This window comes from Somniosus microcephalus, chromosome 16, assembly GCF_052327205.1.
Source record: "Somniosus microcephalus isolate GS21.2 chromosome 16, FLI_Smic_1.0, whole genome shotgun sequence".
NCBI lineage: Eukaryota > Metazoa > Chordata > Chondrichthyes > Squaliformes > Somniosidae > Somniosus > Somniosus microcephalus.
The window spans coordinates 21,034,576-21,050,315 of NC_141002.1; the positions used below are offsets into that span (position 1 = coordinate 21,034,576).

Sequence of the window (15,740 nt, forward strand, 5' to 3'; positions counted from 1 at the left end):
CAACGTATCCAAGTTTGCCGACGATACAAAGATGGGAGGGAAAGCAGTGAGTGAGGAGGACATAAAAAACCTGCAAAAGGACATAGACAGGCTAAGTGAGTGGGCAGAAATTTGGCAGATGAAATATAATGTTGGAAAGTGTGAGGTTATGCACTTTGGCAGAAAAAAATCAAAGAGCAAGTTATTATCTAAATGGAGAGAAACTGCAAAGTGCTACAGTACAAAGGGATCTGGGGGTCCTGGTGCATGAAACACAGAAGGTTAGTATGCAGGTACAGCAGGTGATCAGGAAGGCCAATGGAATCTTGGCTTTTATTGCAAGGTGGATGGAGTATAAAAGCGGGGAAGTCTTGCTGCAGTTATACAGGGTACTGGTGAGACCACACCTGGAATACTGCGTACAGTTTTAGTTTCCATATTTAAGAAAAGATATACTTGCTCTCGAGACAGTTCAGAGAAGGTTCACTCGGTTGATTCCGCAGATGAGGGGGTTGACTTATGAGGAAAGGTTGAGTAGGTTGGGCCTCTACTCCTTGGAATTCAGAAGAATGAGAGGCGATCTTATCGAAACATATACGATTGTGAGGGGGCTTGATCGGGTGGATGCGGTGAGGATGTTTCCACTGATGGGTGAGACTAGAACTAGGGGGCATAATCTTAGAATAAGGGGCTTCCCTTTCAAAACTGAGATGAGGAGAAACTTTTTCACTCAGAGGGCAGTAAATCTATGGAATTTGCTACCCCAGAGAGCTGTGGAAGCTGCAACATTAAATAAATTTAAAACGGAGATAGACAGTTTCCTAGCTGATAAGGGAATAAGGGGTTACGGGGAGAGGGCAGGGAAGTGGACGTGAGTCTAAGTTCGGATCAGCCATGATCCTATTGAATGGCGGAGCAGGCCCGAGGGGCCGTATGGCCTACTCCTACTTCTTATGTTCTTATGTTCACAGACAGGAAATGAGGCAAATGATCAGTTGGTCTGCTTTGGCGGTGTGAATGACGGGATTAATGTTGGGCAGATGGGGGGGAGTCGGAAGGAATTTGGCAGACAAAAAGTCATTGGAATGTGACTGCAAGTGGCTATAGGAGCCAAGTCCGTGACATTTAAGAGGTTAAGAAAATATTAAAGAGCACTGGAAAGAACATGGAAAATGGGGTTACAGTCAATCGTTCTGCTGTGACGCCTCCTCCTGTACTGACCTTTCTATGACACTATGAATGAAATCTTGCTTCCCGACTCCCCTGATGGCTGAGCTGGCTAAGGCAGTCTAGTAGCTGTGGCCCTCCAGATGAGGGAGGCCCCCTGTTTGTGAGGAGCTAGCTGACCTCAGCCAGGGCGGCAGTAGTGGGTGCGGCTATTGGCCTTAGTGCCCATTGGGTTAGGGTTCAGCTAGTGTGCCCACGTGTGGTTGCTGTCCAATGTGATGTTGGGCAAGGACGTGACCAGGTTCAGCTGCAGTGCCCTCTGTGGTCAACGTGGCTGCTGACGCTCGCTATCTACAGCAACCACTTGTATTTACATAACTCCTTTTAATGTAGAAAAACAGCCCCAGGCATTTCACAGAGGTGCAAGGAAACGACATTGGATCCTAAGCCAAAAGTGAGATGGGGTGTGTTGCATCCGTGTATAATAAGACACAGATGCAACAGAACGGTACAACAGGTGCTTACTTAACGTGGCTCACACTGCAACTGATCTGTACAGATTACTACTCAGTGCTATATACAGGTGTGGTCACTGCCGGTACTGCAGTATACATGAGCTGTAAAAGATAGTTCCCCCCTTAAAGATATATACATTACAATTCCTCCCCTTTTAGATTAACAGTACCATAACACTCATTTAACAATTAAATATCAAACTAATTACAATTAACACTTTTAACATGCAACATTAGCTGAAAATAGTCTATTTATATATTCAGTCTTTGGGGAGGCTTCCTGATCCTTTCTGGATAGCGCCTTTCCCGAGTGTCTTGCTCTTGGTGCGGAGGCGATTTTGGCCCCTTGTCGGTTGGTTCATCAGCTTCCGATGCTACTGTTTCTGGGGTAGATGCGACCTGTACATCAGGTTCATCACCAGGTACGTATGGGCGAGGCTTGGGGTTGACTTGTTCCTGTGACTCTAGGATCTGGTCAGTATGGCGTCTCACGATGCTCTCCCCAACGTCCACTGTGTACATTAGTGGGCCCTTCCGTGTGCATGTCGTTCCTGGCTGCCATTTTTCTGTTCGGTAGACTGGTTGCCCTACATTGAAGCTCCTTGTTGGCTTCTCATGGATGTGCTGGAATTGCTTACTCTCAACATCTCTTCGTACGTTTGGTCTGAGCAAATCCAGGCGAGATCTTAACCTTCGGTTAAAGAACATCATGGCTGGGGCCTGGTTGGTGATTGCACGTGTCGCATTCCGGTAGGCGAACAGGAAATTGTCCACCTTGTGCTGCAGCGGAATGTTGTCATTGTACATAGCCTTTATTGCCTTCTTAAAGGTTTGTACGAACCTCTCAGCCAATCCATTTGTGGCTGGATGATACGGGGCGGATGTGTAATGCCTTACCCCATTCTTTTTCAAGAACCTCCGGAACTCTTTGGACACAAACTGCGGTCCGTTGTCAGAGCAAATCTGTTCTGGCAAGCCATTCCTGGCAAAAATGGTCCGTAGGACTGCAATAGTTTTCTCTGTGGTGGTGGAGGACATTTTGATGACCTCGGGCCATTTCGAGTGCGCATCCACGGCTATTAAAAACATTGAGCCCATGAATGGACCAGCAAAATCAATATGCACCCGTTGCCATGGAGATGAGGGCCACTCCCATGGGTGTAGAGGGGCCTGTGGTGGTGCATTTTGGACTTTCTGGCATCCTGAGCAGCTCTTGGTCAGGTTCTCGATTTGTTTATCGATTCCCGGCCACCACACATAAGCCCTGGCTCGGCTTTTCATTTTTACCCCTCCCAGATGACCCTCATGAAGCTCATTGAGCACTCTATCCCTTAACTTGGGTGGAATTACCACTCGGGATCCACACGTCAAGGTCCCCCGGCACACTGACAGCTGTTCTCTCCTTGTCGAGAATGCTGGCAACAGTGAGTCGCCATATGCTGGCCATCCCTTTGCCGTCAAATCGTATACCCGAGACAGTGTCGGGTCATTTCGGGTTTCCTTTTCGATTCAAGCGTTAGTTACCGGTAGGTATTCAACTATAGTCGAATGGAATATTTCGACAGGATCCACTGCTGGTGCTTCCTCCGCAGTAGGCAGTGGCAGGCATGATAGCCCATCAGCATTTCCATGCTGTTTCGTGCCCTTATATTCAATCTCATAGTGGTGCACCCCTAGAAAAAGTGACCATCTTTGTAGTCGTTGTGCAGTCATCACTGGAACGCCCTTCTTCGGATTAAAAATGGAGACGAGGCTGGTGATCAGTCAGCAAGGTGAATTTCTGCCCGTGCAGATAGTGATTGAACTTTTTCACTCCCCACACTAGGCTGAAGGCCTCCCTGTCAATCTGGGCGTAGTTATGCTCAGCTGAGGTTAGCGATCGTGACGCGAAGGCTATTGGCCTCTCTGAGCCGTCCGAGAATTTGTGCGACAGCACCGCTCCAATGCCGTAGGGTGACGCATCACATGCCAACCGAATTGGTAATGCTGGGTTGTAATGGGCCAATACCTCTTTCGATGTGATTAGTGTTTAGCTTGTCTACATTCGTCACTTCACTTCCATGGCACCCCAGTTTGCAGTAGGGTGTTCAGTGGGTGTAGTATTGTAGACAAATTTGGCAAGAACTTATGGTAGTAGTTTACCAGCCCGAGGAACGACCTCAGTTGTGACACATTTTCCGGTGCTGGAGCCTTGACTACTGCCTCAATCTTCTCTGGGGACTTATGTAACCCCTCTTTATTGATAACATGGCCACAATACGAGATCTGTTTTCTAAAAAACTCGCATTTGGGACGGTTAGCTCGGAGCCCATATTCCTGCAATCTAGTGAGCACCTGCTCCAGGTTGGCAAGGTGATCACTGTCCCTTTCGCCCGTGACCAGGATGTCGTCCAAATAACACTGGGTCCCTGGGATCCTTTGCAGGACTTGTTCCATTGCCCTCTGCCACATAGCCGGAGCTGATGCTACCCCAAATACCAGCCAGTTGTATTGGTAGAGACCTTTATGGGTGTTGATTGTGAGGTATTTTTTTGATGCTGCTTCTACCTCCATTTGCAGATACGCCTGGGCCAGATCAATCTTAGTGAAGCGTTTCCCTCCAGATAGCGAGGCAAAAATATCTTCAATCCGCAGAAGTGGATATTGTACGGTGTGAAGGACCGGGTTCACTGTTACCTTAAAGTCCCCACGGATGCGAACCTTCCTTGGTTCCCCAGGTGTGCTGCTCAATGACTTTTTCATCACAGGGACGATGGGTGTTGCCCACTTGCTCCAGTCTATCTTGGACAGTACACCTGAACGTTCCAGACTCTCCAGTTCTGCTTCGACGGCTGGGCGGATCGCATAAGGTACCGGTCTGGGCTTAAAAAAATTTTGGGCTTGCGTTTTCTTCAATTTTAATCGTCGCTGTCATGCCTTTTAGTGTTCCGAGTCCTTGCTGGAACACTTCTTTCATGTCAGTTAGGATCTTTGACAGTCACCCAGGTGTGACGTCGTCATCCTTTTTGTCAGCCACAATCAGTGCCTGTATGGAATGCCAATCCAGTTGTATTTTCCAGATCCATTCACGTCCCAGTAATGGTGGTCCTCCATCTTGCAATACATACAGGTCTAGTTTTGGTGTTTCCTTACCGTTATATATAACGGTCACCCTTATTTTTCCTTTGGGGTAGACTTTTTGCCCCGTGCACGTCTTCAAAAAAAATTTGTGTCTCTCAAGGGTATGTGTGAGAATAGCTGCTCGTAGTCCCGTCGGTTTATGACTGTTAGGGCTGATCCTGTGTCCAATTCCATCTTTACCTGGACTCCTGCTAACTTGAGAGTGACCCAAATGGTTTGGTGATCCTCCGTTGTGATCACATTATGTAGTTTCAGACAACTCAGTTCCCTGCTTTCGGAGTCGTTATCACTCTTTTGTTCATCTGAACTATTCTCCGTCATCTTATGTACCTTCTTGTACTTTCCTTTGGTAGGTTTCTTATTGCTGGTTTTCTTTCCCGACCTGCAGACTCGTGCTATGTGTCCTACTTTTCCACACTGTCTGCACACTTTGGGCTGGATTTTCCTAAGCCCCTGGAGTCGGGTTGGAGGCGTGCGGGCGATAAAAATTGGAGATCCGGGGGTCCCGACCCCATCCCGCCTCCAACCCGCCTCCATGTCAATTTCATAGGAGTCGGGTTGCCGACAAGTGCTGGAACCCGACTCCCAGAGGCGGGAAGGGATTAAAGGCAATTAAACTGCCTGTTAACAGGTAGTTAACAGGTAGTTTTTTGCCCCTTCGCGATTTCTATTGCTGGTTTGTGGGCTTCCCGACAGCTCCAAACCACGAAAAGTTTTCGAGGCGGGACGTGGGTCTGAGGTCTTAGAGGGGTCGAGATGCCCAGTGTTCAGGTGAGTGAGGGGTGCAGGAGTGCAAAGGTAAGTGTTTTGCAAGTGTTTTGCAAGTGTTTAAAGTGTTTAACTTACTTTTACTGACCTTTACAGGAGTCCTGCATTCCGGTGTCGGGAGTCGGCTGCAAGAACCACAGAAGCTCCGATGTTTTAAAAAAAATCAGCTTCTTGGTTTCTGCAGCAAAATGATTTTAAAGTTATCCTGAGAAAGGACTGAGGCTGAATTAGCAGTTTTTCAGTGCTTGACAGCTTCAAACAGCTGTTAAACACTGATATTTCATCTGCCAAAAGCTTTTGACAGATGAAATGTCAATCTCTGACGTCACCTGTTGCCGGGTGGCCCTTAATTGGCCTGCTGAGCCCACAGGGCGGGCTCAACAAGGTCAATCAGAGGAAAATCCAGTGGGTTGGCCACATCTCCATGGAGGCGGGACAACAAGCCCGAATGTGGGTTTCCCACCTCCAACCCGCTCCCGTAGCAAAATGCAGCCCTTTGTCTTTGAACCAGCAATCATTCTGGTCGTGTGTTGTTCTGCCGCAGCGATAGTACTTCTCTGTTCCATATGACATTTCGTTTGTGCCATATTCTTGCAGTCTCTGTTGTATCTCTGCAGCGCCCCGTGCTGCTGTTTCATATGATACCGCAATGCTAAAAGCCTTTTCCAGCGTAAGGTCCTTTTCAGATAAAAGCCGTTTCTGGGTTCCTTCACTTTGAAGCCCACACACAAACTTGTCCCTTAAGGTATCTGCCAGTCCCGCTCCAAACTGGCAGTGTTTCGATAGTTTGCGCAGTTCTGTTAAATAATCAGCATTGCTTTCATCCTTATGCTGGTTCCGTTTGTGAAACTTGAATCTTTCCGCTATCAGCAGCGGTGTGGGGTTTAAATGTCCCTTTAATATCGTTACTATGTCTTCAAAACTCTCTTCCATTGGCTTCGTTGGGGTTACTAGATTTCGTAATAAACTATACGTCTTTGCACCCATTAAATTTAACAATACCGACGCTTTCTTGTCATCTGACACCTCATTTGCCTTGCAGTACACCTCTATTCGTTCGACATATGTAGTCCAATCTTCGACTTCATTGTCAAATGCGGTGATACTGCCACTCTTCGGCATTTTGGGTGTGGTTTAAAATGGCGTCTCCCGCGCTTTCCTTCCTCCCCCCGCTGCTGCCGGTTCTCGTGGCAATGGTGGCGCCCTGTAGGTTTCGCGCGCTTCTCCTGCACTGCTGACAACGCCGCTCTCGGCGGACCTCGTGGCAATGGCGGCGCCTCGCGGGTTTCTGCGCATCTCTCTCTTCCCTCTCTTCGACGCTGCTCGGCCCCTGAACACCGGCTGCGCCCTGTGCGCTCTGCCCTCTCTCTCTCTCTCTCTCTCCCCCGTCGACGCTGCTCGGCCCTGTGCTGTGCCGCTCGGTCGGGCTCTAGCCCGCCACTGTCCGGGAAGGGTCTGCGCACTACCTGTTGCCAGCCCGTTTCGCTGGAGCACCTCGACTGGAAAGCCAAGCCTGGCTCTCGACAGCCTCCCCCGCAATTCTCGAGTCTCTGCTGGATGACTGGGCGGTTGCCCGTGGTCGACGCCCGAGTCTCTGGCCTTGACCTCCAATCCACTGATCTCCAGGAACGAATCCCCGGGAGGTGATGCAGAGTAGCAGGTAGGTTCGAACCTGCCTCGTCGCCAATGTCGCGTCCGTGTATAATAAGACACAGACTGCGGAGAACGGTACAGCAGGTATTACTCAACGTGGCTCACACTGCAACTGATCTGTACAGATTACTACTCAGTGCTATATACAGGTGTGGTCATTGCCGGTACTGCAGTATACATGAGCTGTCAAACATAGTTCCCCCCTTAAAGGTATATACATTAGAGTGATCACAAACCTAGTCGAAGAGGTGGGTTTTAACAAGGGTCTTAAAGGAGATTGAAAGGTTAGAGGGGTTTAGCAAGGGAATTCCGAGTGTGGGGACTAGGCAGCTGAAGCACAACAGTCAATGGTGCTTAGCTATTGAGTCTCAATCAATGGAAAAATTCAAAACTTAGATTGATAGATTTTGGTTAGGTAAGGGTCTTAAGGGTTATGGAATCAAGGAGGGTAGATGGAGTTAAGGTACAGATCAGCCATTGAATGGTTGAATAGGCTTGAGGTGCTGAATGGCCTACTCCTCTTTGTATATTTCTATGAAGAGTGGGGGATGTGCAAGAGGCCAGCATTAGAGGAACACAGCGTTTGGAAGAGGGGGTTGTAGGGATAGCTGCAGTTATAGGGAAGGGGCGAGGCATCGAGATTTTTAAACCAAAGGGTGAGAATTTTAAAATTGAGGCTTTGAGCGAGCGATGGCCCACGTAGGTCAGCAAGGATGGGGTGATCGGCGAGCAGGACTTGGTGCCGGTCAGGATATGGCCAGCAGAGTTTGAATGAGCTGAGGTGTACGGAGGGTAGAGGATGGGAGACCGACCAGGAGAATAATGGAGTAATCAAGTTTGGAGGTGACACACGCGTGGATGAGGGCTTCAGCATCAGAAGGATTGGAAGCAGGAAAATTGAAGGGTTAAATTACGAGGACAGGTTGCATAAACTTGGCTTGTATTCCATTGAGTTTAGAAGGTTTAGGGGTGATCTAATCGAGGCGTTTAAAATGATAAAAGGGATTTGATAGGGTAGATGCAGAGAAACTATTTCCTCTAGTGGGGGAATTCAGAACAAGAGGGCATAATTTTGAAATTAGAGCCAGACCATTTTGGAGTGAAATCGGGAAGCATTTTTTCACACAATGGGTAGTGGAAATCTGGAACTTCTCCCCAACAACCTTCTAAACTCAAATAAAAACAGAAAATGCTGGAAATACTCAGCAGGTCAGGCAGCTTCTGTGGAGAGAGAAATAGAGTTAACGTTTCAGGTCGATGACCCTTCGTCAGAACTGGAAAAAGTTGGAGATGTAACAGGTTTTTAAGCAAGTGTAGGGGCAGGGAAAGGGGGGAGGGGAGGAAAGAACAAAAGGGAAGGTCTGTGATAGGGTGGAAGGCAGGAGAGATTAAGAGACAAAAGGGATGATAGTGCAAGGCAAAAGGAGATGGTAATGGGACAAGTTAAGAAACAAAAGACGGGTCTAGATGAGGTGTAAATGGCAATGGCAGAATCATCAACAGCTGCCATATGAAATAAAAATATAGGGGACGAGGTTATGGTCTGAAATTGTTGAACTCGATGTTGAGCCCAGAAGGCTGTAAAGTGTCTAATCGAAAGATGAGGTGCTGTTCCTCGAGCTTACGTTGAGCTTCGTTGGAACAGTGTAAGAGGCCGAGGTCGGAGAGGTCAGAGTGGGAGTGGAGCAGAGAATTAAAGTGACCGGTGACTGGAAGCTCGGGGTCACGCTTGCAGACTGAACGGAGGTGTTCCGCAAAGCGGTCACCCAATCTACGTTTGGTCTCCCCAGTGTAGAGGAGACCACATCGTGAGCAGTGAATACAGTATACTAAATTGCAAGAAGTACAAGTAAATCGCTGTTTCACCTGGAAGGAGTGTTTGGGGAACTGGACAGTGGGAAGGGTGGAGGTAAAAGGGCAGGTGTTGCATCTCCTGCGCTTGCACGGGAAGGGGTATTGGGGGTGATTGAGGAGTGGACCAGGGTGTTGCGGAGGGAACGGTCCCTTCGGAACGCTGAAAGGGGAGGGGAGGGGAGGGGAAGATGTGTTTGGTGGTGGATCACGCTGGAGGTGGCGGAAATGGCAGAGGATGATCCGTTGAATGTGGAGGCTGATGGGGTGAAGGGTGAGGACAAGGGGAACCCTATTGTGTTTTTGCGAGGGAGGGGAAGGGGTGAGAGCAGAAATGCGGGAAATAGAACAGACATGGTCGAGGGCCGTGTCCACCACAGTAGAAGGGAATCCTCGGTTGATGAAAAAGCACCAGCATGGAAGGTGGCGTCGTCAGAACAGATGCAACGGAGACAGAGAAACTGGGAGAATGGAATAGAGTCCTTACAGGAAGCGGGGTGGGAGGAAATGTAGTCCAGGTAGCGGTGGAAGTCAGTGAGCTTATAGTGAATGTTTGTCGATAGCCTATCCCCAGAAATGGAGACAGAGAAGTCGAGGAAGGGAAGGGAAGAGTCGGAGATGGACCATGTGTAGGTGAGCGAAGAGTGGAAATTGAAACAAAGTGAATGAATTTTTCGAGAGCAGGAAAAGGCACCAATATAGTCATCAATGTACCGGAAAAAGAGGTGAGGGAAGGGACCTAAGTAGGACAAGAACAAAGAATGTTCCACATATCCCACGAAAAGCTAGGACCTATGCGGGTTCCCATAGCAACATCTTTTAATTTGGAGGAAGTGAGTGGAGTCAAAGGAGAAGTTGTTCAATGTGAGAACAAGTTCAGCCAGGTGGAGGAGGGTGGTGGTGGATGGGGACTGGTTGGACCTCTGTTCAAAGAAGAAGCGGAGCGCCCTCAGGCCGTCCTGGTGGGGGATGGCGGTGTAGAGGGATTGGACGTCCATAGTGAAAAGGAGAGAGTTGGGGCCAGGAAACTGTTAAAGTGGCGGAGTGCGTCGGAAAAGTCGCAGATGTAGGAGGGAAGAGACTGGACAAGGGGACAAAAAATAGTCTAGATAGGAAGAAATCCATTCTAAACTCAGTGGAATACAAGCCAAGTTTATGCAACCTGGCCTCATAATTTAACCCTTTAATTTTCCTGCCTCCATTCCTTCTGATGCTGAATACCTCATCCATGCCTGTGTCACCTCCAGGCGTGATTGAAGCTTTCAAGACTGAGATCGATAGATTTTTGTTGGGTAAGGGTATTGAGGAACATGGAGCAAAGGCGGGCAAATGGAGTTGAGGTACAGATCAGACATTGAACAGGAAATGGCCCACTCCTGTTCCTATGTTACAGAGGTGGAAGTAGGTGGTCTTTGTGATGGAGAGGATATGGAGTCAGAGGCTCAGCTTCAGGTCGAATATGATGCTGACGTACCTGTAGCAAAAATGGGGAGTTACTATAGGGTGGCCAGTCCCAGCAAAGGAGGAAGAGGGGAGAAAAAAATGTAGCTTTGCATTTTCTGTGGCTTAATGGTAACAAGAAATGCATCAATGATTTGTTACTAACTGGATCTGTAATCCTTAGTTTGTCCTCAATGGATTGCTCACTGATAGGGTTGTGTTTCATTCTTGTCAGATGATCACCTTGGCACCCAGCAGATATACAGCGACCCCAGGAAAAATCTATGTATCTATCCTGCAGGGTTATAGTAACTGTAAGAGAAACATTATGGCACTAGTTATCCTCCTTAATCGGGCCTGCCCCAAAGGAAAGCACCACTGTGCCATCAACTTAATCTCAAAAATCAGCTCAGACATGAAATATTTGAAGGAACCAATACAACTTTGGAGAAACCGAGCTTCTCGCTCCGTGTGTAACACAAGGCAGATTGTCATCCAGTAATGGTTTCTTTAGAAACCGTTTGGATAGATTGGATCATGAATTTATGCAACGAGTATTTAGTTACATGTGTATTATCGTGCGTGATGTGCTGCTTTATTTGGAGGCCCACAGACTGTTCTTCATTCTACGTTCTATAATTGTGTGCGTGCATGCGTGTCCCCATAGTGTGGTACTTGCGATGACACATTTGCAAAGGGAATAGAAACATTGGCTTCTCCAAAGATCGGCCAGATTTCTACTCGCACATGGCCAATGAATTGGAAATCTAGCCCCTTGTGAACTGGGCCAGATGGATAGCACAGTTTAATGGCCCCCTCAGCTTCTGGGATTCTTATATTTACTGCTGTGTTAAAGTAGCTGCTTCCATTCACCAGAGGTGTCATTGAGGTTTTGTTTAACTGATGAAGCAAGGCAGAAGTGTTGGCCCATTGTGCAGGGCACGATTCTGCCCCCCCCCCCCCCCAACCCCCTGCAAAGTTAAAGAGTAATAGAGAAGACTAGTTAAATCTGGACATAGTGATTGGTTTGACGCTATACTGACTAGGGAGACTTTGCCAAGTGGAGGCTCTCTGTCATGTGGTTTCAAGCGCTTCCAAGTTGTCATCTTCCTGATTGACAATAGAAGTGTTGCCAACTGCAGTAGTGATCAATCCCAAATGGAGCATGAACTGTGCTATCAGCAAGTCAGTGTCAAGATTAATTAAGCTAACAAGGCGTGCAATCTTCCAGCCCCTAAAAGATAGTGGCCTTCCCCTATCCTCTTGTGCTGATGTTGGAATGGGGCCCACAATCTTCTTCTCTTTGGCAAATGACCCTCCCTTCATTAAACTACTTTGTCACCCTGCCAAGTCTGTTGTGTTTTTTGTTAAATGCTGAAAGGTCTCATTCAGTCTCCTCTTCCCAGAAGTTGTGCAATTTCAGTTTTGGAGAAACTGTAACGGTCCCGACTTTCTTGTTGGGAAGTACTTTGGGACTGTTACGGTTTGGCAAGTCATCTGGACTTCTTGCTCTGTAAATGTTGACTTCTTGGACCTTCTAAGTGAAAGCATCTGTGTCAAAAATGAAACCTTTTCATCTTTGTTAAATTATTGGTTGTGTTCTTTATAGCTGACCACAGCATTGACAGAGAGTTGACATCACTGCTTGTTGTTTCTGCAAGTTGTATGGAATGCACATTGCAGTCTAAGTAGTATTTGCACCTCCGGGCAAGGCAGAGAAGTGCATCGTTTCAGGAGTAATAGTATGCATGGTTGTGCTCACATTATCAGAGTGTCTGTTGATGCCACTGTGTCAGCCAATGAGTTGGAGGCAGGGCGGGACTTGCGGCAAGACTTTGGGCAAATAGTCTATTTTACAGCAAACAAAGTCTATTTACTCGGCAAACAGAGTCTATTTAAACAACGCACTACCGCAATCAGTCTACAGTGTCTATTTAAAAAGAGTCTCTATGAACTGGAGGAAACCAAACTTGTGACCAAAACTACAGCAACATCTCCTGAGAAAAACAGGGTGATTTCTCCAGAATGATGCAGTGAATGGAAGATAATTACATGCAAATTGTGTGCATAAAATCAATCTCCGCCACTTACAGCAGTGCGGTCTCCAGGTGTGATTGACAGGGTAATTCCCCTATCATCTCCATTCCAATACTGGTGTCGCTATATGCAGCCTCACATTATACCTGGATAGGGTCTCCTTTAGCTGGCCATTCAAAGCCTTCGGCACAACTGAATGAATCAAGCCATCCATTCAATTCTAAACTTCCTAGGTAATTGACATCCTGGGATACTGATTTTGATTGACAGCTGTGTCTGGGGAAGATGGTACAATGATTTTTGAAGTCCCTTTGATGGACAGCTCTGTAGCCAGGAGCCTCTGATTGTTGGTGTATGTTTTGGCTGCATGGCATAATCGCAGCAATCACTCGGAAGCCTGCAGGGAGTCCGAGCTGGAACTTGTCGTAGGGGTTCACCATGGAAGAAGTGAGTGACCTTATTTCGAAGATCAATATTGAGAGAAGAAGCACCTTGGTTGTTTTGACATTTTGAAGAGAATAGTAAAGGCAGTAACTACTGTACGTGTGTTTGCACTGCGTGCCATGCATTTACCTGTTTAATGTTAACTAAACTTGTCTGGATTATAGCTAGAGCCTTGGTCTGATAGATGACATATTCATCCACCTATCATAGATGAGATCACATAGCACCATGTTGAGTACTCCAGTGAGCTGAAATACCGCAGCAAGAACTTTCCGTTCGGTCATTGGGGCTATTCGGCCGGTAAAGACGTACTCTGATTTGCATGGGGCAAGCGGTCCACCTCAAGGAGCAGCCATTGACGCTGATCTTAACTATACCAAGCGTGAAACCCAAGAATGCAACCGAACTGTTTTCTGCAGTACTATCACGGCAGTGGTCCATGCAACTTACAAGGGTTAACTGCTTAATTTCCCTGTGGGATAAGCTGCTTAAACTAATTATTGAGCAAATATTATCATTTGATCAGCAGAAAATTGCATTGGAGAAAATTCCTATGGTTGGTTGGTAAATGGTAATTATGGAGTTACTGCTCAAGTAAACCTTGCTGCCTTCTGACTACACGTTTTACTGCAGTATGGAAATACATCTTTCAAATGATTACATTGTTTGAATTTTTCAACATTGAATTCTGAAAAGTTTACACACCGATTTTAAAAATATGCTTCACAAAAATATATATACTTTAGTGTCTTGATTTGCAAAGTGCTTGTGAGGTGAATATATTGAACCATTAGATCTCCTGGCATGGCTGTGCCTGTGTTGGGCGCAATGTGTGTCTGATGGTTGAGGCAATTCCCTTGGTTCTAAACCCCAAAGTTCAGATGGATTGCGAGGGGAATTCAAAGGCTTATGTCTAAATGGTTGTCTTGTTGGGTAGTGGGTGGTGTCTTACTCGGGTTGCCAACCCTCCGGGATTACCCTGACGCCTCCAGGAGTTAAAGATTAATCTCCAGGACACTGCTTTAAACTACCCAGGAGAAAAATCATAGAGGCATTAAAAATTGTGTTATTTAAAAAAGAAAAAAATTATTTGAACGCTCGTTTATTATAAAAATATCAGACATGGTGGGGGGAGGCTGCTGACCATAAAGAATCATCCAACTAGGTAACGGAGTCTATTTACATTCCAATTGGTGTGGGAAGGTGGTGTGCTGCGAGTATGGGCGTGTTGGATAACCAATGGCGGGGAGGAGGGTGCGGTTGGAGACAGGAGGTCATGTGATGACACCTCCATGAATAGGTCCAACCAGAGTTGACAACCCTATGTCTTGCCTGGTTTTGGGGTAGGTTATTGTTACTGGTTATTAGGTTAGTTTGTGCACTGGTATGGGTGGGTGATAAAGAGAGGAGGCGGTTTGTGCCAAGAGGTACATAACACAAGAAATAGGAGCAGGAATAGGCCACTTGGCCCCTCGAGCCTGCTCTGCCATTCAATAAGATCATGGCTGATCTTGGGCTCAAAGCCACTTCCCTGCCCACTCCCCATAACCCTTCACTCCTTATCTTGCAAAAATTTGTCTGTCTCCACCTTAAATGTATTTAATGACCCAGCCGCCACGGCTCTCTGGGGCAGAGAATTCCACAGATTTATGACCCTCTGAGAGAAGAAATTCCTCCTCATCTCAGTTCTAAAAGGGCAACCATTTACAGGAAACTTTGTGCTATCCGGAGGTGAGCTATCTGGCAATCTGGAGCCACTGGCAAAAATCAGCAGCCGTTTTTTATTCTTTTTGTTTGTTTTTCTTGCTTTGTTTGAACAGTCAAGCTGTGCAAGGTCTGTAGCTATAGCAACAGCTTCAGCTACAGAGCTTGCAGGCCACACCCGAGTGTTTAGAAGCTGTTGCTAAGCAACTGTGTTTGTTGTCAAATATGGAGATAAGAATCTCCGTATCTCTCAACATTAACTCTGGAGAGTACGGCAGTTTTGAGGCAACGGCAGCAGCTCGGTCCCGTGGGTGCCGGATAGCACAAAGTTTCCTGTATTCTAAAACTGTGACCCGCGTTCTAGATTTCCCCATGAGGGGAAACATCCTCTCTGCATCTACCTTGTGCCCCCTCAGTATCTCGTATTTTTCAATAAGATCACCTCTCATTCTTCTAAATTCCAATGAGTATAGGCCCAGCCTGCTCAACCTTTCCTCATAAGTCAACCCCTTCATCTCTGGAATTAACCTAGTGAATCGTCTCTGAACTGCCTCCAATGCAAGTATATCCTTCCTTAAATAAGGAGACCAAAACTGTATGCAGCACTCAAGGTGTGGTCTCACCAATACCCTGTACAGTTGTAGCAGGACTTCCCTGCTTTTATACTCCAACCCCCTTGCAATAAAGGCCAGTATTCCATTTGCCTTTTTGATTACTTGCTGTACCTGCATGCTAACTTTTTGTGTTTCATGCACAAGGACCCCCAGGTCCCTCTGAACTGTAGCATTTTGTAATCTCCATTTAAATAATAATTTGCTTTTTTATTTTTCCTTCCAAAGTGTATAACCTCGCACTTTCCCACATTATACTCCATCTGCCAAATGTTTGCCCACTCACTTAGCCTGTCTATATCCCTTTGTAGATTCTTTGAGTCCTCTACACAACTTGCTTTCCCACCCATCTTTGTATCATCCGCAAACTTGGCTACATTACACTCGGTCCCTTCATCCAAGTCATTAATGTAGATTGTAAATAGTTGAGGCCCCAGCACCGATCCCTGTG

The 15,740-nt window shown here is 46.9% G+C and overlaps 1 protein-coding gene across 22 annotated transcripts in view; it reads left to right on the forward strand.

Annotated features, from left to right (window-relative positions):
- nrcama (neuronal cell adhesion molecule a) overlaps positions 1 to 15,740 on the forward strand; it is a 498,783-nt gene that overhangs the window by 24,130 nt on the left and 458,913 nt on the right. The window lies entirely within an intron of this gene.